Source organism: Nanorana parkeri, unplaced genomic scaffold, assembly GCF_000935625.1.
Source record: "Nanorana parkeri isolate BGI_ZX_2015 unplaced genomic scaffold, ASM93562v1 scaffold58, whole genome shotgun sequence".
NCBI classification, from domain to species: Eukaryota; Metazoa; Chordata; class Amphibia; order Anura; family Dicroglossidae; genus Nanorana; species Nanorana parkeri.
In genome coordinates this window covers 529,918-555,872 of record NW_017306326.1, presented here as the reverse complement: position 1 = coordinate 555,872, position 25,955 = coordinate 529,918, and positions in this window count along the sequence as shown.

The window sequence follows — 25,955 nt, the reverse complement described above, 5'->3', positions numbered from 1 at the left end:
GAATATGGATGATTTTGCAGCTTCGTCCGAATCCGAATACACAGGAGCAGGAGGTCTTGAGAGGAGCGGAGAGGACGGTTTGGGCAATATTTTGAGATGAGGTTGGTGATGTAGCTGGTGGCAGAGCTGTAGATGGCTTTGTGCTCCCTGCAGATTGGAGCGCTCTAGTTCTGACTCAACAGGGAGCCCATTGGGCCTCTGCAGAGAGACCACTGCTTCCACACAGAGAAGAAGGGTTCTTCTATACAGTGTGCTGACAGAAGACAGGCTTCCCTACTCAGGCTGTGGTTGCTTTCTAAAGAAAGTGAACTAGAAAACTATTCACACCTTGGGCTTTGATGTCACTGGAATACATATAACTGATTTATACTGAAGCTTTAGTTGGGCTTTAAATGCCCTCAAAGTTTTTTTTCGCAAAAAAACTCCCTTTAAAATCATGTGTTTCTCTTCCTTAAACTTTATTTCTCTCCATGAGAATATATTACATAAATCCTACCTGTCCAAAGATAAAGCAGAGTTCACCATGAACTAATTAATATCCATCCAAGCCCGTAGGACGCAGTCTCCACACTGCCCATAACAGCATATGAGGAGAACCCACTTCTGCTAAGCGTTTGCACGCATACGATCCAAAAGCGTGTAATTGCAATCTATTACAAGCTAGGGAACTTATTCAGGCTGCTCCAGTCCAACATTTTAAATTAAACAGCAACAAGACAAGTTGAGATGCAAGTGACAAATTCCCACCCGGATTTGCTGATTAGGAAAAGAGAAAGAGCGAGAGAAGTTAAAAGCTAAATTAAATGGCAACTTAATATTACAGCAGCCCGCAGTCAGCTCTGCCAGCGGGCAGGCATATATCCGCGTTGGTTTGATTGGCAAAAACGTTTCACCATTTTTTTCCCCCGTTGTGGTACTTGGAAACATTGACAGATGTGTTTGCATATTTAAAGGGGAATTTGTAGCCCGTTAAAAGTGAATTGCTTAAAGTAAGTCTGGATAGAAAGAAGAAAGCTGCTATAGACGACTTGTTTTTAAAAGTGCAATGATCCGAGATTGACCTTGTGACCTAGTGAGTCACTGACCTGATATAGACATGCAGCCAGTGAATCCTAAAACATCGGAACTCTTCTCCTGTGTGCTTGTTGCAGGTCAATTATGTGAATGTGCCCTAATTCTAAGGTGGGCCAAGTCATCTCTTGGCCTCCTATGTATCCTGGATACTTCAACAGTGAGATCTCCCTGTCATCATTCCTGAATTTGTTCCTGCCCATCTGGGGATTTGGGGGTTTCCCACCCACTTTTGTGTGTTTCAGTTACTCCTGTTGCATCCTACACAACATTAACCCCTTCGTGACTGACGGCGTACAGTGTACGTCGCCAGCATCGAGGCTTTTGCCGCCGGGAAGCTTCGGCTTTACAACAGAAGCGATTCTGGCGACTTACCTGTCGCCAGATCGCTTCTGTGTCCCGTAGAAGGGGCCGCCCCCCCTGCCCCGCCGGACACCACCACCGTGCTTCCCGGGCTCCGTTGCCCCTCCTACGGGCCCAGGACCGGCTTCCTTTGTGTCGGCGGGGAGCTGGGGAGGAGATCGACAAACTTCTGTTCATCGATCCCCTCCCCCTTCTATGGGACCGGGAGCGATGCAGATTGTAATATAACATGGGTGCAAAAAAATGAAAAAAAGGCCATAGTCATGAAGGGGTTAAAGGAATAACATGCCAACAGGGATGGAGGGAGCCCCTCATTATGGGCACAGCAGGTGTGCAGACTCGGAAACTCAGCAAATAAATCTCACCAGTTGAGTCCATAGGACATAGAAGAGACTGGCAGATGGTTTGACTCACAGTTCTGACTGCTGTTTGGCTTCTTTAAAGTGACATTAAAGGCTATTTTTCCCCCCACCCAATGTTAGTGTCTGGACTTACCTTAACTGATGCCTCTTTATTCAATCATCTTCTTCTTTACTGTCCTTTTCAGCTGTCCCTCCAGCGCTGGTGCGGGTCTCCGATCCAGCGCTGACCTGATCTCACTGTCTGAGATCAGGTCAACTTCAAGATGCACCACAGTGCTATGGTTCAATGCAAATAAAGCTCCAAAGAATTTTGTTTTTATCTTTATTTAAGGATTATCAAGAATATGAAACACTCAAGTAGAATTATTTAAAATTGCAAAAAATACTATCATACAAATGTCACTGTAATTACCCAACGGATAATAGTCTGTAGTTTCCCTTTAACTAAATGGCCATATTTTCTTGAAGCCAGTAGTAAAGGTGTTTTCAATTTCCGAGTTACGAGTATGTGTAGCCATGAGAAGATTTCCTTGGTGTTTGTAGAGATTCGATGTTCAGTCATAGAAATGAATTCACCTCCCCGGGGCATTTTCAGCACAAGTTCCAATTTATTCCTCATAAAGTGGTTAAATCTACAGTAGGATACAACAAAATGTCAAGAACACAATATTGTCTTAAGCTTATCTTAGGAAATTACTCCTTCAAGAACTTCTGAAAAAAGACTCAGATAAGAGTAACTTTGCCGTTTTTTTTTTTTTTTGCCCCTCAACTCCTGGTCCTCTAGCATTCATTGCTTGGCTCAGTGAACCATGAACAGCATTCAGAAGGTGTACAAAGCAATCCTAGCAGCGTGGAAACACAAGGCACAACATGTATGAGTGAACACAAAGAAGACAGCCAAGGCGATTCATCGGCATGCATTTCAAAGCCATCATATTGCTCTTTCTGTAGAACTTTTCTTTTGTTATTTTCCACAAAAACACAGTGAAAAGTAAAAAAAAAAAAAAATGTTAAGAAACTTTCTGGTATGATGGAGAAATTGCACCAATTAGTTAGCTACTAATGTTATCCAAGAAACATTGCAACTAAGCTTCAAAAAACTGTTATAAAATCAAATCAATTCACCTGAATTCTATAAACAGCTATATACAGAGCTCAAAGACATATAAACTCTACATTAGCTATTTTACCTGCCTAAGATTTTTTTTTTTTTTAATCTGTGGTTCCATCTGCTGGCCCTACGTCACCACAGGGTAGCCACATAGGGGCAAGCGGGTGGAAACAGAAAGTGCAGTGGATAACCATGCACCCAACACCCCTAGAAGTTTGTCAGACACAGTAGGTTCTTTAAATGGTATTGCTCTTCTAGGGAGAGAAGATCCAAGACATGGTTGGTGGGACAAGTAGGTATTAATAGCCTTTTCTTGCAAAGGCATTAGTTTTAGTTTTTTTTTAGGAGGCAACAAAATTGTCTCTTGTTGCAAACTATTTCTAAAGATAAAGCAGACCCCAACACCTAACCCTTCCTTGTCTAAAGTATTGACACTTCACCTAACCCTTAATGACAAAACTGTAGCACTGAGAAATACAGCAGCTCATGCCATTATGTGCAATTATGTATGGCATGCTAGCACATTATGGCAGACCTACCTCTGAGTTTGACCTCAAGTGATGACAGCTGCATCACTGCAGGCATCTTCTCTGCTGCTTCATGCGTATCTGACTTCTCTCTTGGGTCAATGGGTGGCTACTGATAACGCAAATCCTGCACATGTGCAGGAGTTACATTATCCTGGTCTAAAGTAACACACTTATGAGCTGCACTCCATACAGTGTTGTAAATGATGTATTAAGGTTCAACTATTAAGTGTGGTCCTCACAATAGTGTATGAGAGCCTCTATCTTTGAGCTTATAAAGCAATGGATACATTGTGTGCAGGTATGCCTGGAGGTAGCCTATTCCTCCTTAAAGGCATAGGGACACACCAGAGGCCCAGCACATCACATTGACTGCTGAAGTCTCCAGCAAAACAAAAAGGCAGCCGCACAAGTCAATTAATAAGTAGCTTTAAACGTAAGTTGCACATGGAAGGACTTTCCACAGTACAAACAAATAAATACACCATCTGCCAATTTAAGTTAAGAACAGAGGTTTTAGGTGCTCAAATTTTGCAAAATATGTGGAAGCACACAGCTTCATCAAGGCTCCTTTGTGTAGTGTGGCCCTAACTCTAGTCTATGAGGGCCTCCATCTGGAAGCATATATTACATTAGTTTTGTTTTTGCAGGCCAGCTGGTAAGATGCTGGAAAACGTTGTGTGACGTGGAAAGTCCTTCCATGTGCAACTTACTTTAAAGTGACAGTAAACTCAGGAGTTAAATCTTATAAAAGCATTCAAGTACCTTCAATATTAACAAAAATTTATCTTATTTGTGTATCACTCGGCTGTAGATCCTCACATCATCTCTGAATTGTCTCTGACACTGTCCTTCCTTCTGCAAGGTCCCATGATGGACTACAATCTCATGCAGGGCCGGCCTTAGGCCTTTACGCGCCCAGTGCGAGAAAGTGTTACAGTGCCCCTCAGTGACCACACCCCTCCATGACCACACCCTTTAGTGACCACACCCCCAGGAACCACACCCATTTCCTCCCAATATCCGCACCATTTCAAGATTTCAATTTTCTTAAGCCGCAAAGAAACATATTAAAAAGTATGATCAAAATAAAACTTGTATTCAAAGGTATTAAACTTGTATGTGCAACATAAGTATTCTTATCAAATGAAACAAGAGAAGGCAAACAATAAATGTCAAACTAAAATAGAATCTATAAAAATAAAGTGTCAGGATGTCATGCCGATCCTTTGTTCAAGTAAGTGCATCTAGAAAAGTAAAAATAAAAAAACAGAACACAACCTAGACTACATGTAAAATTAATGAATTACTATTTGTCCAAATATACAAAAAATTTATTCAGGCACATAATCATTTGTTTGAGAATGTGCGGCGGCCATGTTGGCCACCAAAAAAATTGGGAGGAATGTCCTCTAATGCAGCGCTGCCCCTGAGGTGAGGGTAAACAAATGTCGGTTGCGGTACTTGGTGTGCGGCTCCTAAAATTGCGCACCGGGGTGTCCAACGTTATACTGATAGAGAAGACAAAAAATACAGAAGCGCACTACCAAGTGGTGACTGAGCAAGAAAAGATAATAAGGGAATAATGGAATGAGACTTACCAGGGTGTGGGTACTAGCGCGTTGTCAGCGACGAAGTGTGGATGAATTGGGAGTCCAGGGTTGCTGGTGGTGGTGGGCAGGGTAATGTCACCTGATCTCATGTTTAGTATACTAATTTGCATTGAGATTGTAGTCCATCCCGGGAGTCCATCATGGGAGCAGAGCCGGTGCAAGGATTTTTGCCAACTCAGGCGAAGGTGCATTTTGCCGCCCCCCCCCCCCCCCCCCCCCCCCGCCGCCCCCCACCCCCCCCCGCACGGACGCACACACACCACTACAACATCCCCATACAGCATACATTATATCTGCTTTAATGGTTTATCTTTTACAGAGAAGGATAGCAAACAAACTATTTGTGGTTTTTTAAAGTGCACAAATCCCAGCAATAATACATTATATAAAACGCAATGCAGAATACAGATTCGTGGGACGTTCACGGACGTATCGGCCGTTCCTGGGAAGGACAGGCTGCTGCGTGTGATTTGTAGGCATCAGCCTGTTCTTCTCTATGCGAGGACGCGGCCATACGCTCAACTGAACTGCACATTTGCACGGGTGCGGATGTTCATACTAATACGCAGACTGGATGGATCCTATCTGCATCCGAGCATGGACACCTGCGATGTGTATGGGCAAACACTAAGCAGTGTGAATGAGGCCTTAGTGTTGCAGGGAAGGCGGGGTCTCAGATGGGCTGCAAAGGATCTCTGGTGGGCTCTGCAGGGTGTCAGGCTGAGACCACCATAGACCCTGCCCATCCCACCATAGATCTTGCACTGCCCACCTGAGTCCCTGCAATCCCCACCGGAGACCCCCCAAGAGCCCACCATAGACCTTGCACAGAGACTCTAAGGTGGGCTGTGGAGGGTCCCTTTCCCTGCACACATGCTGTTCCTCTTACCTGCAGCTCCCCAGCCTGCTTTCAGGACATGCCTCTTCTTCCTCCAGCCACCGAAGCATCTTGCTGGAGCCTCCGCTGGCCGGGTCCGCGTCTCCCATGGTCCCATCTTCTGTGCCCCATATCATCCTGTGCCTACATGTTATCCTGTGTCTTCATGTCTTCCTGTGCCTTCATGCCATCCTGTGTCTCCATGACATCCAGTGCCCCCATATCATCCTGTGCCTCCATGTTATCCTGTCTTCATATCATCCTGTGTCTTCATGTCATTATGTGCCCCCATGTCATCCTATGCCCCCATGTCATCCTGTGTCTCCATGCCATCCTGTGCCCCCATGTCATCCTGTGCCCCATGTCTTCATGTCATCCTGTGTCTTCATGCCATCCTATGCCCCCATGTCATCCTACGCCCCCATGTCATCCTGTGTCTTCGCTGCCAGTGCCAGGTCCCATTAGCGGCGAACTTTCCGGGGGGAGGAGAAGAGAAAACAGACAACCGAAGAGGCAGAAGTCCCCCCTCCCCCCGTGCTCCAGGCGGCTCCCGAGTCCCTTAACAGGTCCAGGCTCCAGGATGACGCCACCCTTGTTCCGCCTCCTGCAGCCCTCGCTCCTTCACATGCAGCTGAGCGGCCAGGGGATAAGTGTCAATTTAAATGCTTATTATAAACTGATTTTTGCAGTTGCCATTTTTGTTTTGATGTAGCAAGGTGGTGCTGGTAGTGACAGCAGCGGATGGCACAGTGTAGTAACACAATGGAAGAAGAGGAGTCACGAGAATGCCGTTGTAGGTGAAAAGGATCAATGTGGTGAATTTACAATGCATCACGAAGTCATACAACCACAGCCAATCTTTCGTGACCAAAAATTGCTAGAATATAGGGAAAAGGGTTTTGTTTTTAACCCCTTCGTGACTGACTACGTCGCCAGCATCGGGGCTGTTTAAACAGACTCCCGGTGACTTTTGCCGCCGGGACTCTGTTTAAACTTGTAGAGCCGACTGTCGGCTTTACAACAGAAGCGATCCTGGCGTAAAATATTTTCTGCCAAGAAACTCTACCTCCTAGCAATTTGTTGTTTTTTGTAGTCCTTTAGTTTGGTGTTAACTCCCAATCCTGCTCCCAAACTCAGAAGAGATTTAGATTAAATCATATCTTACAATGCACACCAGCTAATGCCGCAAGGTATAACACCAATGAAATTCTGAATATCTTCGAGGACTATTTGTCGTGAACTTACTACCTGTTTCTACTCATCATCTAGAGATGTAAAGGAACTAAATTGCAAACAACAGAATCACTGGCAAGAGCATGCAGACTCCACAGGGTCCTTTCTAAAGCCATGCTCAGTCTAGAAAGGGAAACATTCCATAAAGAAAATTGTAAAACTGCATGGACTTGGTAAACTTAGAATAGTGACAATATGGATGATAGTAGGAGTTCACTTAATCAATTTTATTTGTTGCCTACCGTTGCTTTTTAATTAACAGATTATAAACAAAACAAGAACTAATTAAAAGAGAAGATTGGCACATGGAAGCGGCACAACCAGGCATATTTCTTGTTTCAATGTCAAAATTCAGGATTGAACCTTTCTCCAACATTAATAATGATTCACAAGTAAATACGGCAAATATTTAAGTGATTTATGAACTTTCCTTAGCAACAAGGCGACGGACGGTGCTTAACTGACAGCCGCATTCCCATTAAGTATGGTGTCATTCACAGTCCACATGATAACATTATTATTAATATCTCTATGGTGAAGAATAAAAATGCCTCATCTGACTGGCATGGCATGGTAAGTGCTTTGAAAGTCATTATCTCAACTACAAAAAGCTTTTCAATAATCCTTCAAAATGTCACCACGTATATCGTACCAATAACAGCAGAAAATGTATTTTGTGTAAAATAAAATTCGGGAATGCAAAGAACAAAAAAAAAGGTGATAGACTTAAGCAGGGATGTGTTAGGTTTTATTATAAGGTTTAGTATAATCTACTTTATCATTTTTTGGTTTGTAAAATATTTTTTTACAATATGAATAATCTGTTATACACAAGATGCACAAAACAACATCCCCTAACAATACATGAATATCAAGGATCTCATAAAGAGTAGGGCCACCTTTAGCCTTCGGCACAGCGTCAGTCCATATTGGAATGATGGTATACAATGTTCTGAATAGTATATAGTGACATTTTCACCTCTATTCTAGAAATATATCCTGCAGTTCTTTGATGGATGGTGGAGGTTTAACAAAGAACTGTGGCAAGGCCATGGACATTCATATATTTACACATTTTTGTCACAGAGTGACTAAGCTTTAAAATGAGCCCTCAGTGACCTCTGAAGCTGTATGTACTGTGCTATTCATCCTCACAAATTACAGAAAGCACCCTTTTCCAGCAGTGACTTGGCAGCCTTCTAATCTGAAATGCAAACAAAGAGTAGATCCATGGGAAGAGGGTAGAGCAGAGTTCTGCGACTGGACTTGTATAGCTTTACTGCTTGCTCGCGGACTTTGAAGATAAATAGCTCCATAGTGCCTACAGATGCAAAGGTCAACTTAGGCCCCTTTTCCCTGGACCTGATTGTGCCGTAACGTGAGTAATCTGATATAAAAGAACACATGTCCATTTACATGCGATTGCCCAAAGACCAACATGGTGTCAGGGTTCATGGCACTTGCGTACTGTTAGGGAACCAAAAACCAGACAAAATCTAATGTGCAGGTTTAAAATAAAATGAGTTTATTTTAAATAACAATAAATAAAGATGGTAAAAAACAATTGAGAGAGTCCAGGATGTGCCAACCGAGAGGTCAGATGCCAAAGCGGGTAGTCAGCTGAATGAGGTCAATGACCAATGAGAGAAGAATTAATAAAAACAATATCCCAAGTCAGGAACCAGGAGATCAGTCAGCCAGAGCCAGGGTCATACATGGAGAACAGAAACAACAGCAGAGCACTTGCTAGATCAGAACACACGCAGGGGTGGAAACTAAATGGATCAGCTGATGGTAAAATAGTGAGCTGGTGCTGCATCATAACTCAGACAGAGACAGAGAGGGGAATTTATCAAAATTGGAGCAGACAAAATCTGGAGCAGCTGTGCATGGCAACCAATCAGCTTCTCTCTTTCATTTTCAAATTTTAACTGGACAAACTGAAGAGAGAAGCTGATTGGTTGCCATGCACAACTGCTCCAGATTTTGTCTGCTCCAGTTTTGATAAATTCCCCTCAGAATTCTGCCAGGAGTTAGCGGGAAGTTGCAGAATGATAATGTTTACCGTTTGGTCATAAGAGGGCGCTGTAAGAAACCCTGACACATGGGGTCCGGTGATTTCAGTTTTTTCCTCCATCACAAGATGGAGGATAAAACTGGATAGACACAGATGCCACTGATCCCCGATCAGGAGGGGATACATGTACGGATCCTCTCCTGATCGGAGAGTGTGAAAGGCCGGGAAGCCAAGATTGGCTTCCCGGCCAATCCTGGCTTCCAGATTGGCTGGGAAGCCGGCTCCATGCTCCCCGGTGATGAAATTCCCACAGAAACACTGCAAAATCTTGTGGAAAGCATTCCCAGAAGAGTTGAGACTGGTAAATCGGCAAAAAGGTGGGCATCTCTACATGATTTTGGAAAGGGATATCCAACAAAGTATATGGCCAAATAGTGTGCAACCTAATCAATTTGTCAACTATATTTGTAATTCTGATCAGTTAACTTTAAAGTGAAAAGTGCTTACTGGTATAAATATTATATACAATCATATATTTATGTTGCAAAGTTGCCTCAGCCAAATGAGCAAATTAAACGTGAGATAGTAGTCCATCCCGGGAGTGAGCTTGGAGTGGTGACTACTTTACAACACACACAGGGACCATGGGGAACAAAAGTAGCCCCCCTTCCAGAAGGAAGGACAGTGTCAGCACCAATTCAGAGATGATTGGAGGATCTACAGCCGAGTGGTACACAAATAAGATACATTGTTGTTAATAGTTAAGGTATTTGAAATAATGTTTAAGGTTTACTTCACTAAGTTTAGTGTCACCTTAAGGCATTTCTAAAAAAATAATTATTAAATATGTACTGTGCTGGGGGTTTTTTTCCCCCCATACATACAATTTAAGGTTAGTAACTGAAAGAAAAAAGAGATTGTAGAAGTTAGTAGAAGAAATAGAACTCTTCATATGACCACTGGGCCTACTCTTCCTGATATGGTAAGGGGAACGGTACACTAAGAGAGTTATTCACTAAAAGGGTGAGGGGTTTGGAGAAGTCAGGAGAAGGGAACAATCTAGGACAACATAGCTGAACTGGAAAGTGATCTGAATTGGAGAATGTTTCCAAATCAGCTATTTTGTCCTGGATTGTTCACTTCTCCTGCCTTCTCCAAAGCCTTCAACTTTTTGTGAATAACTCTGTAAAAAAGTTCTTTAATTTCTTCAGTTCAATGAGACTCAGTCAAGTAGGTTTGTTATTTTTATAAGTATTGTAGATTCCCCAAGAGTTGAACCAGGCATGTCATACCACAGGGAGTAGGCCAGACCAAGAACATGTTAGAGGGATAATAACTCTCAGCTGGCCTGGAATAACTTTGAATCTCCCAAAGATCTGGAGTTTATGGAAGACCAATCTTGACTAAGCTTCTTAACCCCCTTTCCCTTGGACCCTGTAATTTTTTAAAAAATAACAGTATTATTTTATTTTTCAAAAGTGGAGATCAACAAAAAGAAAGACAAGGACAAAGAAAGACAAAGTTCAATGTGACACAGCGTGATTCCGTTGTATTAGAAAATACTTTTTTTCTGCTACTTTTAACAAGTCTATTATCCGCCGAGTATGTATTTATCAGTCAACGCCAGAAATGTATTCAGTTGTCGTACACATCGCTTAAGTGCTAAAAACTAAACTGTCCCAACTGACAGCTTGTAAACTTCTCCTCTTCCCTGACAATTCCCTGATAAATTTATCAGGGTGAAATTCTGACACAAATTACAAGCTCTGTTTTGATGCATTGTGTGATCAACGGAAAAAACTTTGAATTCAGCTTCCTTGGGAGAAGTCGAAGCGGTGGGAGATACGCTGCGATTACAAATATGAATATTTGGCATTTTGTAGACGCATAATGGTAACTTTGCCTGGTACAGACTGAGATTTCTAAATCAACGAGGTCTGAAGTCGAATAAGTACCAGAGGAATCCGTGGGAAGATTATAGCACCCCATCAGAACAGTGTATTGATCATGTTGTTCTAGATGAACATGCAACCTTCAAAGGAAGCAAGACTAATTAGAAGGATTGAGTGTAGAAACTGGTCCACAGAGGACCGCTTAGCGCAGAACAGGGTACCTGGCATCATATTTTATAAACTTTGGAGAGATAGGCCAAAAAGAACACATTGCCTACAATAAATATTATGCAATAGCACGGTTAAAGCAGAAGGCATTACAATATACACATCTAAAAAACAAGGAGGTCTATTGTCAAAATAATGTGTGGAACTATGGAAAATCAATCCTTTATACTCTTTAGTTACATTTCTCTGTCTACACTTTCAGAATTGGATTAACTCTATTGTTTTGTTGGATGTAGGTTGGAAAGCAATACATTTAGTGGGGGTTTTTTCTGTTTTTTGTTTGTTTTTTGACCTACTCCACCATAGATGGAATGTCTTGTTGCTCCCTAAGCTCTGTTTGTAAAATGAATGGTATCCATGTGTGCCCACTTATAATAGATAAGGCTTAAAGCTGAACTCCGGGCAGCTAAGTACACAGATAAAATGCTTTAAGTGACAAAGGATTTCTATTTTAGTATTTTTGGCCATCCAGTTCACAGTAGCAAGACAGGAAACTTAATTTTTGTCTACTGTAGGTCAGTCAGATGACCAGCGAAACATCTTCAAAGCAAATACAGCGAATCCAGCTGCCTTGATTTATTTTCTACAGATACAAGGTCAAGAACTTTCTTCCAGAGCAAGTGCCTTAGCAGCCAATTGGGAAATATATTATTTGACTACAAACGTCAGGTGGTCATAATAAACGGGCCACTCAGTGTGTGTGTATGTATATATATATTATTTATTTATATATGTAGAACTCACCCCTAAAGAATCAGCCAGAATAACCTGCGTCATCACTAGTTGTCAAGGGGTTTTGGTCTTCAGCTGCCCTGTTAGCCTTAACTGCCCTCTTCTAGTGCTCGCAGAACTGACATCCAAGCGAAAAGTATAAAGCTGAAGAACTTTTATTAACATCTTCACACTGAGGAGAGAGGGTATAGGCATCCTAGACATCAAGGTTAGTACAGACATAGACTCCAGACTCAACAGCCCATTTGTAGCAATTCAATAAATATCCATATATAGCTCAGCAAATAGGTTTTTGAGTAGCAGATGAGCAGGAATGAGCAGAGATCCTTAACAGGAGAAATACCAGACTTGCTCCTGAGGTCCACTATGTTCCTAGTGCCTCTAGCAGCCATCAGCTTTCCTGGTTCTCCTCCTACAACAGCACAGACCTCAGCCATACTTGAGGCCTAGCAAAACACTTCCAACACTCCAGCATCCCCACCCTCAGGCCTAGCCTGGGGGTCAGGCTGGACAACACCCCAACCTGGACTAATCCATGGCTGGTCCCAAATTGAGCACATGGCAAATCCCTGGCACACTTACCCAGCATACAATACTGGTTGAGAGAACCTCAGTGATTGACTGCTGAACTTCTTACACACTCACAGTGTCCCCCATTGGCTGTCCCACACTACAGTAGAGTCACACTCCACCGAGGTATGTACCGTCAATGCCAGGACACCTGGAATTAACCAGATAAATGCCAACTATAATCCAGCCAGACTGACTACAGCCCTGGCAATCACTAAGTTTCTAGTAGCCACCTCACAAAAGGTGATGGGGGCTACATATATATTTCTGACTCTTAGTTAAATCGTATTTAATATTTGAAACAATAAAATGAACATACATACAGATGATTTAGCAATGGCTCCTGTCAAAATAACAAATAAATGTCAATCTCAGCATTTAAATATTCATTTCTTTCTCTGTTTAATGTCTCCTAATTAAAAGTTTCTTCCTTCACAAAACTATTTAATGAGAAATGGCAGTGCATTGGCTGATAGAAATCTACAGACTACAAAAAAGAAACTATGAGAAATATAAAAAGCAATCTGTTGGATGAATAAGCATGAAACACAATGTCTAATTAAAATTTACAGAGGTTGCTTTCAAGGCGGTTTCCCCATATGCAGTACATGTAAAATAGGTTATTGTTCTGAAGTGACTCACAAATGAGAAAAAAAAAGAGTTTGGTACCTTCTTTGATTAAAAAAAAAAACAAAAAGTATTAAATAATATTTTAAGGGGCGACCAAACCTAAATAAAAAATGTCAAGAGATCCTGATGAAGGTAAAAGCCCAGAAAAAAAATCAACAGGGTTATTCACAAAAGGGTGAAGAGTTTGGAGAAGGCAGGAGAAGGGAACAATCTAGGACAGAATAGCTGAACAGGAAAGTGAGCTGAATTGGAGAATTTTTCCAAATCTGCTATGTTGTCCTAGATTGTTCCCTTCTCCTGTCTTCTCCAAACTCTTCACCCTTTTGTGAATAACCCTGCAATTATTAAATACTTGCATGCAGTGTTTTTCTTTTCCATTTGCAATGTGTCTTTGAACTTGATATTTGACTGCTCCAATTTGGCTACTCCAGGAAGAATTCTGCTCAATTCCAACTCCTCTTCTGGGAGGAAGTGTTTAATATTGTCTGTGAAGGCCCAGCTCCTTCACCCCCACCCTTATCTCTCTACGTTACCTTTTATATAGCTGCCAGGGGAGAAGCAAAGGGGAGCACTATAGAGTGTGACTCTGCTGGGGTTGCTGATATTACATTCAAGATGGCAGCGACCATCACACATCTCAGGGCTTTTGGATGTCTACACAAGGGAGGCTTTTACAGGTAAATAACATGACTAAAGTACATTAAAGGGTAATTCCACTTATCCAGGCAATTTTGGGAAAATTGAATTACCCCCACCAATCGCCACCCTCCCCCTTGCTGCTCTTACCTGTGAACAATTGCCCTTTACATGCGCCGTCTGATTGGGAGCGCCTGTCTGTTTTTCAAGCGGACACGATCGGATGCCCAATGTGAGTCTATGAGCAGCCGTGTGTAAACAGACCGGCGTCCGTTTACAACCAGTTACCCACGACTCTGAAAGGGGTCTCTGATTAGACATCCCTTTCCCTGGACCTGATCGTGCTAGATCGGTGGTGATCTGATGTAAACAGATACAGTTACTATTTATATAGTGCCAACAATTTACGCAGCGCTTTACATACAGCACATTCACATCAGTCCCTGCCCTCAAGGAGCCTACAATCTAAGGTGCATCTCACATGCATACATACAAGGGCCAATTTAGACTGGAGCCAATTAATCTTCCAGCGTGTCTTTGGAGTGTGGAAGGAAACCGAAGTACCTGGAGGAAAGCCACACAAGCACAGGGAGAACATGCAAACTCCTTGCAGATAGTGACTTGGCCAGGGATTCAAACTGGGGACCCACAGTGCTGCAAGGCAGAAGTGCTACTGTGCTGCTCATATTTGCCAATATTGAGATAATATATAGACCCCATAGACCAACATGGGGTCCGTTAACTGCATGGCAGGTTCACCAAGTACAACTATATTAAATTTCATATAAGAACAGGACAGGACAGGCTGACAGGAAAACAACTTGGAGACCATGACGGAGCATTGTCAATCAATGACAAATAATGCCCAAAGGACTTTTATGGCAGGTTCACCAGGTATACCCATGTTAAAATGTATATAAGATTTTAGTGTCTAAATTTACATATATCATAATGTTGTGGATAATCAGGGACTTCCTTATAATGAGGCAGTTTGAGGTGGTTGCCTCAGGAGCGGTGGTTGGTTGGTAGATGGGTGTCAGGGGGGCAACCTGTGAGCTCTTAGCAACCTGTGATACTCTGTACGGGGTAGCGTCCCACCCAGCTCACTGATGTCACCAGTTGGCAGGGACCCTCTGGCTTGCAACCCTCAGAGCTCCTGGCAACCAGTGTCATAATTCCGCCACCCCTCTCTTCCCGAGTGACAAATCAGCACAACCACCATGCACCCCCCCTCCCCCAGCGACCATTCCTTGCCAGCACCTGTCCCCCAGAAAGACATTGCCTCAGGCACCGAATACCTTAGGGACAGCTCTGTGGATGATGCATGTGTCTTTTTTGTGTGGTTGTTTGCATGTGTGTGTGTGTGTGTGTGTGTGAAACATGCTCATACATTTTAAAAATTAAAATGCCAAATTCAAAGAAGAAGAAATACAGGATTGCTTCAATTTTTTGCTTCACTATGTAAAATGTGATTGATCCAGCCAAAGGAATTTCAGAAAAGAAAATATTAGCAGGCGCTCTTTTGCACACATTTCTCCACATTTCTTTATATCTAATGTTAATAATATTACCTTTTGTTTAATTCATTTTTATTTATTTTTTTCTGGTCATTTCTGTGGGTTCCTCTTGATCTCCCAGGACATTCTTTGTTGTGCAGAATAAAGTCTGTTTATTGGCTCGATATCTCCCTCTCTTCCACCGGCATCCAAATTCCATCTGCAGTTTTCAATCATTTTCAGCAGGTAAGCTCTGTTATTCCATCAAAGATAAATTGTCGAATCCTCCTGGAATTGTAGCAAATGAAAGTTCCTCTTGGCAACACTCAGCTGTCTTTGTTTATAGAACTAATGAATACTGGAGATATAAAGTTGATCTGTCAGTGCTAAGTGCACCAGCACGTTTCATGTAGCGTATGAAAGATAGACTTGATATATTTTTGATGCACTTTGATAATATCCATTTCTGATCTTCCACTGTTGAGTCGGGCTATTTGAGGGGGGAAAAAAATAAAATAATTCAGACAGAGCTTGAAAGTCTTTCTTTTATTAGAAGTTGCTTTGTAAAAATGAGAGTATGAAGTAATATATTTCATTCTAAAGTATTCATGCACTCCGCACTAGTTGCTTGCACCGAGTTATTTTGTTCTGGATAATGCAATGCATAATGTATCAACTACCGCTTTCAAGGAACTGATGCCCGTGCTGATACAACTCATCAAACTTCTTTTTTCTTTTCTTTTCTTTTTTTTTCTTTATTGCATAATTTTTCTCATCACTTACTTATACATATGCTGTCACAGTAATACAATTATCCATCATGAAACCCCCCCCCCCCCCCAAAAAAAAAATATTTCCTTTTTTTAAATGATGGCCAATGTGGAAAATGACTCAAATGCGTATTGCTGAGGGATTTATTAGAGAGAGAACGGCGAAGTTTAATCCTGTTTTTTTCTTTCGGACGCGTTGTGCACTATCGGTAATATATTCTGAATTATTCAGAAAGGTTTATCTGTGTGCTTTGTTTGAGTTAATGCAAATGACGATGCAAACACATTTGGCAAGTTAGCGGAATGTTCCGAATGTGTTCTGCGATGACGGAATATATCTCCAAATATTGTATTTTTGTTTATTAAAAGAGAAATGGTTGTGCAGATAGGCTGGGACTGGTGAGGAAGAGGCTTGAAATATCAAGGCAACCAAATATAATGCAGAATAAGGGAACCACATATCTGGGTGAGGTCCTGTTCTGCAACTAGTGTTAGCATTGACAAAAAATTATAATGCTTAGGGGGCTATTTCTAAATATTTTTACGCAGTTTTTGTATTGATTTCCATTGGTATAATGTGTGAATCCCAGGTGAAAGTTGTGGGGAATCTTGTGCGAAAAGATGTGCAGATAAACCCTTAGTGTAGGGCAAACCTAAAGAATTCACTATGGCATATTTTTAAAAAAGATACAATATAGCTGATATATATATATATATATATTAGGGATGGACCGATATATCGGCCGCCGAAACATATCGGACAAAAATTGCGCTTTTGGCATAATGCTGAAAGTGCCATTTTCCTGCCAATACATCGGCGCATCCCTGCTTTCTTTCCTCCACACAACACACACCACTTTGGGAAAATTCCCATGCAAAGTGCATATTCCTTTCCAAAGTGAACAACCTTGAGCAAATCAACACCTGTGTGTTCTTTCATGATTGTGTACATTCACTGCAGTCTCCTACTGGATTCAAAATCATACTGGAAGATTCATTGACTTCTACATAAAACTGCTTTTAAATTCAGGCCATATTCACTATCACTTTCTCAACAATTTTAAACTGGCAATTTGGAGAAGCACAGTGACTTTCCTGGGCACTTTTACTGCAGGTATTACGTTTTTCTAAGCAACTAAGAGACTCACTAACCAGGTTATGAATGGCTGATCAGCTGTCAAGAAGCGTTTAGTGAGCCAACACATTTGCTATGCCATGGGAATACTTAGAAATTACTTGGTAAGCCCTTCCTAAATACTGTTACTTGCAAACCACAATCTTTGCACTCAGGTTTGTAAATGTTGAGTAAACAGGGCAGAAAGTGTGATTGATTATGTTATGATGGGTCATACAACTAAATGCTTTACCAGGATTGGGACCAATATATATTATTATGTGTAACTATACAACACATTATATCTTAAGTCCTTTGGATGAAAGCAGTAAGCTTGTAGTTATAGCACTAGGGAAAAGTTTTAACTGGTTGATTCAAGTTATAAATAAGATAATTAAACTGCAAAATAGTGATCTATTCACATGTATGTGCAGTGGAAAATAATGTCTACTCACTCTACAGTATCTACATACTACCTACTATCTACATACCTATCTACAGTGACAAAGTAATATACATCTACCAACTCAATGACAACTTGCTTAAAGTGAAACTAAACTCAGAAGTTAAATCTTAATAATACATTCAAGTACCTTAACTATTAACAAAAATGCATCTTATTTGTGTATCACTCGGCTGTAGATCCTCAGATCATCTCTGAATTGGTGCTGACACTGTCCCTCCTTCTGGAGGGGGGCTACTTTTGTTCCCCACGGTCTCTGTGTGTGTGATGTAAAGTAGCCCTTGCTCCAAGCTCACTCTCTCCAGAAGGAATGACAGTGTCAGCACCGAGTTTAGTGTCACTTTCACTGAAATCAGGAATGTCAGAGTTCCATGGATTATGCATGATTCAGTCAAGTTTGATGGTCTCAGTGGAGTTCATGCCCTTGCTCAGAGCACAAACATGTTATCTCTAAACCGTAAAACTGCAAACAGAGTTACTCAACTTGTCATCAAGATCAAAACCAGGTATGTGATGGAGAATCATAAATGAGTGGCATAGCACCTTAAACATTACAGAAGAAGTCCATTTGAATGTGACTAACTGCCAGTGTATGAAGGAAGGGGGTGATCAAGTGGTACATAACCATGGCTTGGGTCTAGAATACAAAGCCAAGGAAAAGATACTTATACTTGAGCATCTGGAAAAAGAGTCACTCAACTTGTCATCAAGGTCAAAACCTGACATGTGATGGAGAGTCGATTAAGTCATGCTCTTGCTCAGAGCACAAACATGTTATCTCTGAACCGTGAACTGGAAACAGAGTCACCCAACTTGTCATCAATGTCAAAACCAGGCATGTGATGGAGAATCATAAATGAGTGGCATAACATCTTCAACATTACAGAAGAAGTCCATCTGAATGTGACTAACTGCCCGTGTATGAAGGAAGGGGGTGATCAAGTTCTACATACCCATTGCCTGGGTCTATCTTTTGCCAAGGCAAAAGATACTTATACAATTGCTTCTATAAAAAAGAGTCACTTAACAATAGGGTGTTGATGAAGTTACCAGACAGAAGCTCACAGAAGGCTGGGTATCTTAAAAAACACAATGCCACCTTTCTCAAGACATAAACTGAGGAAGACACTCGAATGAGTGGCAAAACATCTTCATCATTACAGAAGAAGTCTCAATGTGACTAATATGACTGTTGAATGAAGGAAGGGGGCAATCAAGTGGTACATAATCATGACTTGGGTCTAGAATACAAAGCCAAGGCAAAAGATACTTATATATGAGCATCTGGAAATAGAGTCACTCAACTTGTCATCGAGGTCAAAACCAGTGATGTGATGGAGAGTCGATTAAGTTACCAGACAGAAGCTCGCAGAAGGCCGGGTGGCTAAAAAACACAATTTCACCTCTCTAAACCATAAACTGAGGAAGACACTCGAATGAGGGGGGAAATGTTACATAAAGGGGGTGATTTACTAACCTAAACACACACACGCACCAGGTGCGTGTGCATTTTTACACAGCAAAGCGTATTTATCAACCAAACACGAGCAACGTGTCACATTTTCACGCCGTTATGGTGCGTTTTTATGTATTTACTTATGTGCGCGTCATGTAGCATGCGCCATAGGCTACACGCCGCTCTAATAGCGGCATGCAAGTCTCTAAAAGCATATTTCCACTAATGCCATATATGGAAAAATCCTGCACATGATGCATATATAATGCTGCTTCACAGTTTAGACAAAAATGGTTATCTCATGCATTTACATTTCTGCATTAATCAACGCAAGCAACACAACGTAGAGCTAATTTACACAACATCACCTTGCAATTCATGCAGGGCTTTGCACAACACACCTGCTGGGTGTGTGCAAACTACAAAGGTGTCTAGATTCCACCAATAGATCATGCTTTGAGATAACACACTACAGAGGTGTATACTTGTTCGTGGCGTGTTTATAAGGTTAGTAAATCAACCCCAAGGAGTCTATTTATGTGATCAAGTGGTACATAGCCACAGCTTAGCAAAATTCAAATTAGTTTTTGCAGAAGGTCAGGTAGCTAAAAACACAGTGCCACCTCTCTGAACCCTAAATTGAGGATGACACACAAAAGCATTACAGAAGAAGTCCATTTGAATGTGACTAACTGCTACTGTAAAACACAAAAGATAAAGCGCACTCCCGTGGGGTGGGCAGGCTTCAATCGGGTGTCTGTTGTGTGTAGGTGTGCAAATCTCCTCGTTACAGGGAGAGGCACCATGAGGCTTGATAAAGAGGCAACCCCTCGAAATGCATAGCCACTGGAGACACCCGATACTTTTGTACCCCTGTGACCATAGCCCGACTGCCATTACTGACACACGGTGCACGGCGTCCCGCAGCCGCGTGTAGCTCCTCCCCCTTTTTCTCCTTTCCTGACCGACACGGCTCGGGCCCGGCCAGTCGAGTACGCGGGCGGCCATACGGACGCACATCCACTCTGGACCAGCCTCTCATACCACCGGAGACATCCCTTCAAACCAGGATCTGTCCAAGGAGTTGGTCGCACAGACAACAGGGGAGCTCCTAACCGTAAGTGCCTTTTGCTTGCTGTGATATTGCCAGAGACACCCAAACTCCACACTCTAAGATCGAATAGTGCTCCTGACACTGTCCACATTTCATATATCCACTGGGCCCTCCGCCAGACTTAACTCACTTATACAATCCTTGGTAGTTGCGCTCCTGATTTTTTGTTTTTGATCGTGGTTACTAACTGCTACTGTATGAAGGAAGGGGCGATCAAGTGGTATAAATCCATGGCTTGGCTCAAGAATACAAAGCCAAGGCAAAATATACTTATACATGAGCATCTACAAAAAGAGTCATTAAACCTATCATCAAGGTCAAAAGCAACCATGTGATGAAGAGTCAATGATGTTACCAGACAGAAGCTCACAGATGGCTAGCAACCTGAAAAAACACAACACCGCCTTTTGAGCCAGCATCCTCTTCCTGTTCACATGCATCAGGCTAGCTAACACAAGCCTGATGCATGTAAACAGGAAGAGGATGTTGGCTCAAGCAAAGGAATTCCAACCAGTAAAGCGGTGGTTAGGCAATTAGAAAAATTCAAATGAGTTTTTTATAGCTTATTAAAATGCACCTATCATGTTAATTTTTCAACGCAGCCATTTAGGTCCGCTTTAAAATCAAGTTTAATAAGCTGAAATACATGAAAAACATTGTTCAGCCATTTCCTCACACCTTTATAAAAGACTTGAATGTCAGTGAAATTAAGAACAGACAAAAAAAAAATTGAAATGCCAAACCCAAATATTTCAAATAATATATTCAGACACGCGTTATCCAACGCTGGCTTTCAGATGGAATTTCTTGCAAGTTCCTCTAAGTTTTATTTTATCTTCACTTGATAAAATCACACATTTAAATAATATACAATACAGTGAAATTTATTCTTTAATGCATTGCTTTAAAAAAAAAAAGAAAAGAAGAATGAATGCAAGTTTAGAAAGCTTTGCTTTTGATTCAAGACTTCCTAATCTTTCCGCTTGTTTTGCTTCAGGCGTAATGCAAGATGACATATTTGATTTGTTGATTTTTAATAGAGAACAGATAAATAGTGAATTTACAAAATAATTGCCTGTGGTAGTTTCGTGAATAAGTACATTCAAAATATCATTGTAAAATCTCCACTTCATAATGTCTCTGAATCATTTGTTTACATGAGAAATCTGCATTGATTAATACCACACACAGTGTGAATGATTACATTGCGATCTGTGCTGGAGGGGACTAAGCAATAAACGTGTTGTGAAATTTATGGGACTTCCACCTATCTTTCTACAGTATTGAGCGTTATGATATATTTAAGGTACATAAAAAAATTATTGTTAAAGCTCAACCAAACTTTGAATTTCAATCAGCTAAATACACGGCCTCTCCAAATAAAATCAAGTTACCCCCTGGACTAGACTAGGACTATCCAACCAAACTGAATATATTCCTTTTGGTGGATGTTTTCTTTATATAGCTGTATATGTGTATATATATTAGATGTAAACCCTAACTGAATGATATTTAGTTTGCTAAAGCACTGTATATCATAACATAATACACTACCTGGCCAAAAAAGTCACCACCTGGATTTAGCTAAGCAAAACGGTTAGAGGGTTCCATTGGATAATAGACCTAGGTTCAGCAACGTTATGTGCCCTAAAAAATGAGACTAGAGGTAGAAGAAGTGTTATGATCTAGGGTTGCTTCAGGTGGTCAGATCTAGGTTCAGCAACGTTATGTGCCTCAAAATGTAATTTTGGGGCACTATGTAACTATGTAAAAAATGAGGTCAGCTGCCTACCAGAATATACTGAATGACCGGGTTTTTCCACCAATGTATTTCTTCTTCCCTAATAGCACGGGTATATTCCAAGATGACAATGCCGGGATTCATCAGGATCACATTGTGAAAGAGTGGTTCAGGGAGCACAAGACATCATTTTCACACATGGATTGGCCACCACAGTGTCCAGACCTTAACCCCATTGAGAATCTTTGGGATGTGCTGGAGAAGATTTTATGCAGTGGTCCGACTCTCCCTTCATCACTACAAGATTGGACTCTAAAACTATGGAGAAAGGTCATGCGGTCTGAGGAGTCCAGATTTAAACTATTCCTGAGTGAACGGTGCATCATAGTAAGACTAGAGGTAGATGAAGTGATGCACCCATCATGCCTAGTGCCTACTGTACAAGTCTGGGAGGGCAATGTTATTTTATGGGGTTGCTTCAGGTGGTCAGGTCTAGGTTCAGCAATGTTTTGTGCCCCATAAAATGAGGTTAGATGCCTATCTGAATATACTGAATAACCAGGTTTTTCCATCAATGGGTTTTTTCTACACATTGTGAAAGAGTGGTTCAGAGAACATGAGACAACCTTTTTAAAAAAGGATTGGCATGCCACAGAGTGCAGACCTTAACCTCAATTGAGAATCTTTTGGATGTGCTGGAAAAGACTGTATGCAGTGGTCCCACTCTCCCATCACCAATAGATCTTCCACTACACAGGTTATCCCCCTTCAGTCTATCATGAATGCAGCTGCCAGACTCATTCACCTTACCAACCGCTCAGTGTCTGCATCCCCCCTCTGCCAATCCCTCCACTGGCTTCCACTCGCCCAGAGGATAAAATTCAAAATATTAACAGTCACTTATAAAGCCATCCACAACTCTGCCCCGGATATATCTCAGACCTTGTCTTAAAGTATCACCCTAACCATCCCCTCCACTCATCCATTGACCTCCTGCTTTCCAGCTCCCTTGTCCACTCCTCCCATACTTGCCTCCAGGACTTATCTAGAGTCTCTCCCATCCTCTGGAACTCTTTACCCCAACCTGTCCGTCTATCTCCCCCCTTGACTGCCTTTAGGCGTTCCCTAAAGACTCATCTCTTCAAGGAAGCCTATCCCACCTCGACCTAACAACTGAACCTTCACATTCTCACATAATTCATCCCCACACAGCTACCTCCTTATGTATCATTTCCCCCTCCTCTTTCAGATTGTAAGCCCTCAGGGGCAGGGCCCTCCTTACCATCTTGTCTTGATTTGTATTGTGAGTGTAATGTCTTCCTTATATTGTAAAGCTCTGCGCAAACTGTTGGCGCTATATAAATACTATGTCATAATAATAATAATAATAATCTTGGTGAAGAACTAATGCATCTCTAGACTTAACTCTGCAACTCTGTTTATTGAAATGAAAGGTGTGCAAAGTCTAGGGCCGGGTTCACACTGTTGGGCTGCCTTGGTGCGCGAAAACAAGCACAATGTGCATTGGTGTGCTGCCATTCATTTCTAATGGCACCCCCATGAACCTTGCCAATCCACCTGCGCACCACAACACACGGTAGGAAAATATCATGGTGCCTTTGGGTGCATTAGGCAGCCCATGGAAAAGAAAGCAGACTATTGCAGCAAAATCTGGTTTTGTGTGTATTTTTATTCTTTAATGGGCTATTCATTTTTATCTTGTTATTGTTGTCAGATGTATGCTTTAAACAGTTATTAGGTAAAACTAGACATGTTAATGAATTTATATTCACTTTTTTAATGATCTGTCGTAGAACACATTGGATTTGCTGACTTGCTCTTAGCATGAGGAAAGTTGAATTAGATAAGATGGTCAACAAGAAACTAGTGTTCTCTAGTTGATGTTTTTTTAATTTTCAGTGCTGTACTCCAGGAAAACGGATAATTGCACAGATGAAATACATAAAAGAGTTATTTGACCTGCCAAAGGATTCTGCCCATCCAGTCCTGGGTTTACACTAGACATGTGCGATTCGTTTCGTTCTGAATCGAAATTCGGACGAATTTTCGGAAATTCGGACATTCGGATGTATCCGAATTCCGAATTACAGACGTTTCGTATTCTGTTCTTATTCGTTTCTTATTCGTTTCGTTCGTTGGAGCAAAGTGACATTAGAGAAGGAGAAAAATATTTTTCCCCCTTCAAATGTCACTTTGCTGCAAACAAACGAACGAAACGAATACGAAACGAATAAGAACAGAGTAAGAACAGAATACGAAACAAACGTTCGAACTAACGCTACCGAATTTCGTCCGAATCTGAATTCCGAATCCGAATTGACTTTCACACCCGAATCCCGAAAAACGAAATAACACAAATCCGAATTTAAAACAAAACTAAACTAAACAAATTTTTTGGCAGTGCACATGTCTAGTTTACACAGCTCTACCCCACAGCACAGTCCTGCTGCAGTTAAAGTGCAACTGAAGCCAAACTTTCATCCAACTCAGAGAGTTGGAGAGGGATTACAATACCCGTCAGGGTACCATTATCACTGCAAGTGAAAGAAAATCTGAAATTTCGGGTTGTCACTAGAACAGGAATAGATGGAAAAGATGGGGAAGATGATACATTTTCATTCCGGGACTGAAAGTGTGTTATTGGCAGAATCACCGGGTAAAATTATAGAAAAACAATTTTCTTCAAATCTTTCATTTTTGTTGTTGGCTTTAGATACGCGTTAAGTGCACTATAGTTGCTTATAGTTAGATTTATTGGTGGCTGTTCATCTTGGAAGTGAACCTAAAAGAATAAAAAAAACATGTTTGTGCAATTCATAAAATCTCTATTCATTCTGACAACAGAGAAAATTTCGGTCGTATATTTTTGCATTGCAGTATTGATGTTTCTTTATTGACTTTGATGTATACTTTTACTGTCTCCTTCATCCTTAAGGCTCAATTCTATACCAGTACTATAGAAATAACAATAATCTGATGCACATTGAAATTAATAATTGCATTCCATTACCATAAGAAGTCATGGAAATGTCTAAACATTTTGAAAATAGAGTGAAAAGGACATTACCATTATGGTGAACTCCTTTAACTGCTTGAAGACCAGGTGTTTAGATCCCCTACCTGGCCAGGCCATTTTTCAGTGTTCAGCGCTGCGGTACTTTGACTGACATTTATTCCGTTGTATATGCAAACCCCAATGCAAAATGTAATAAACTACCTGGCCAGAAAAATACACACACTCTAATATATATCGCTGGACTGCTTTTAGCTTTGATTAGGGCACACACACGCCGTGGCATAGTTTCGATAAGCTTATACAATGTCACAACATTTATTTAAATACAGAGTTGTATACATTTTTCACCAAGATCTTGTAGTGTTGATGGAAGAGTCAGACCACTGCGTAAAGTCTTCTCCAGCACATCCCAAAGATTCTCAATAGGGTTAAGGTCTGGACTCTGGTGGCCAATCCATGTGTGCGAATTATGTCTTATGCTCCCTCAGCCACTCTTTCACAATTTGAGCCCGATGACACCTGGCATTGTCATCTTGGAATACGCCCAATGTGCCATTAGTGTAGAAAAAATCAATTGATGGGAAAACCTGATCATTCAGTATATTCAGGTAGACAGCTAACCTCATTTTTTGGGGACATAACATTGCTGAACCTAGACCTGACCAACTGAAGCAACCCCAGATCATAACATTGTCCCCTCAGACTTGTCTAGTAGGCACTAGGCATGATAGGTGCATCACTTCATCTACCTCTATTCTTACCATGATGCACCCTTCCCTCTGGAACAGGGTACATCTGGACTCATCAGTATACAGTATGCATATATATATACAGTATACAGTATATATATGCAGTGTGTATATATATATATATATATATATATATATATATATATATATATA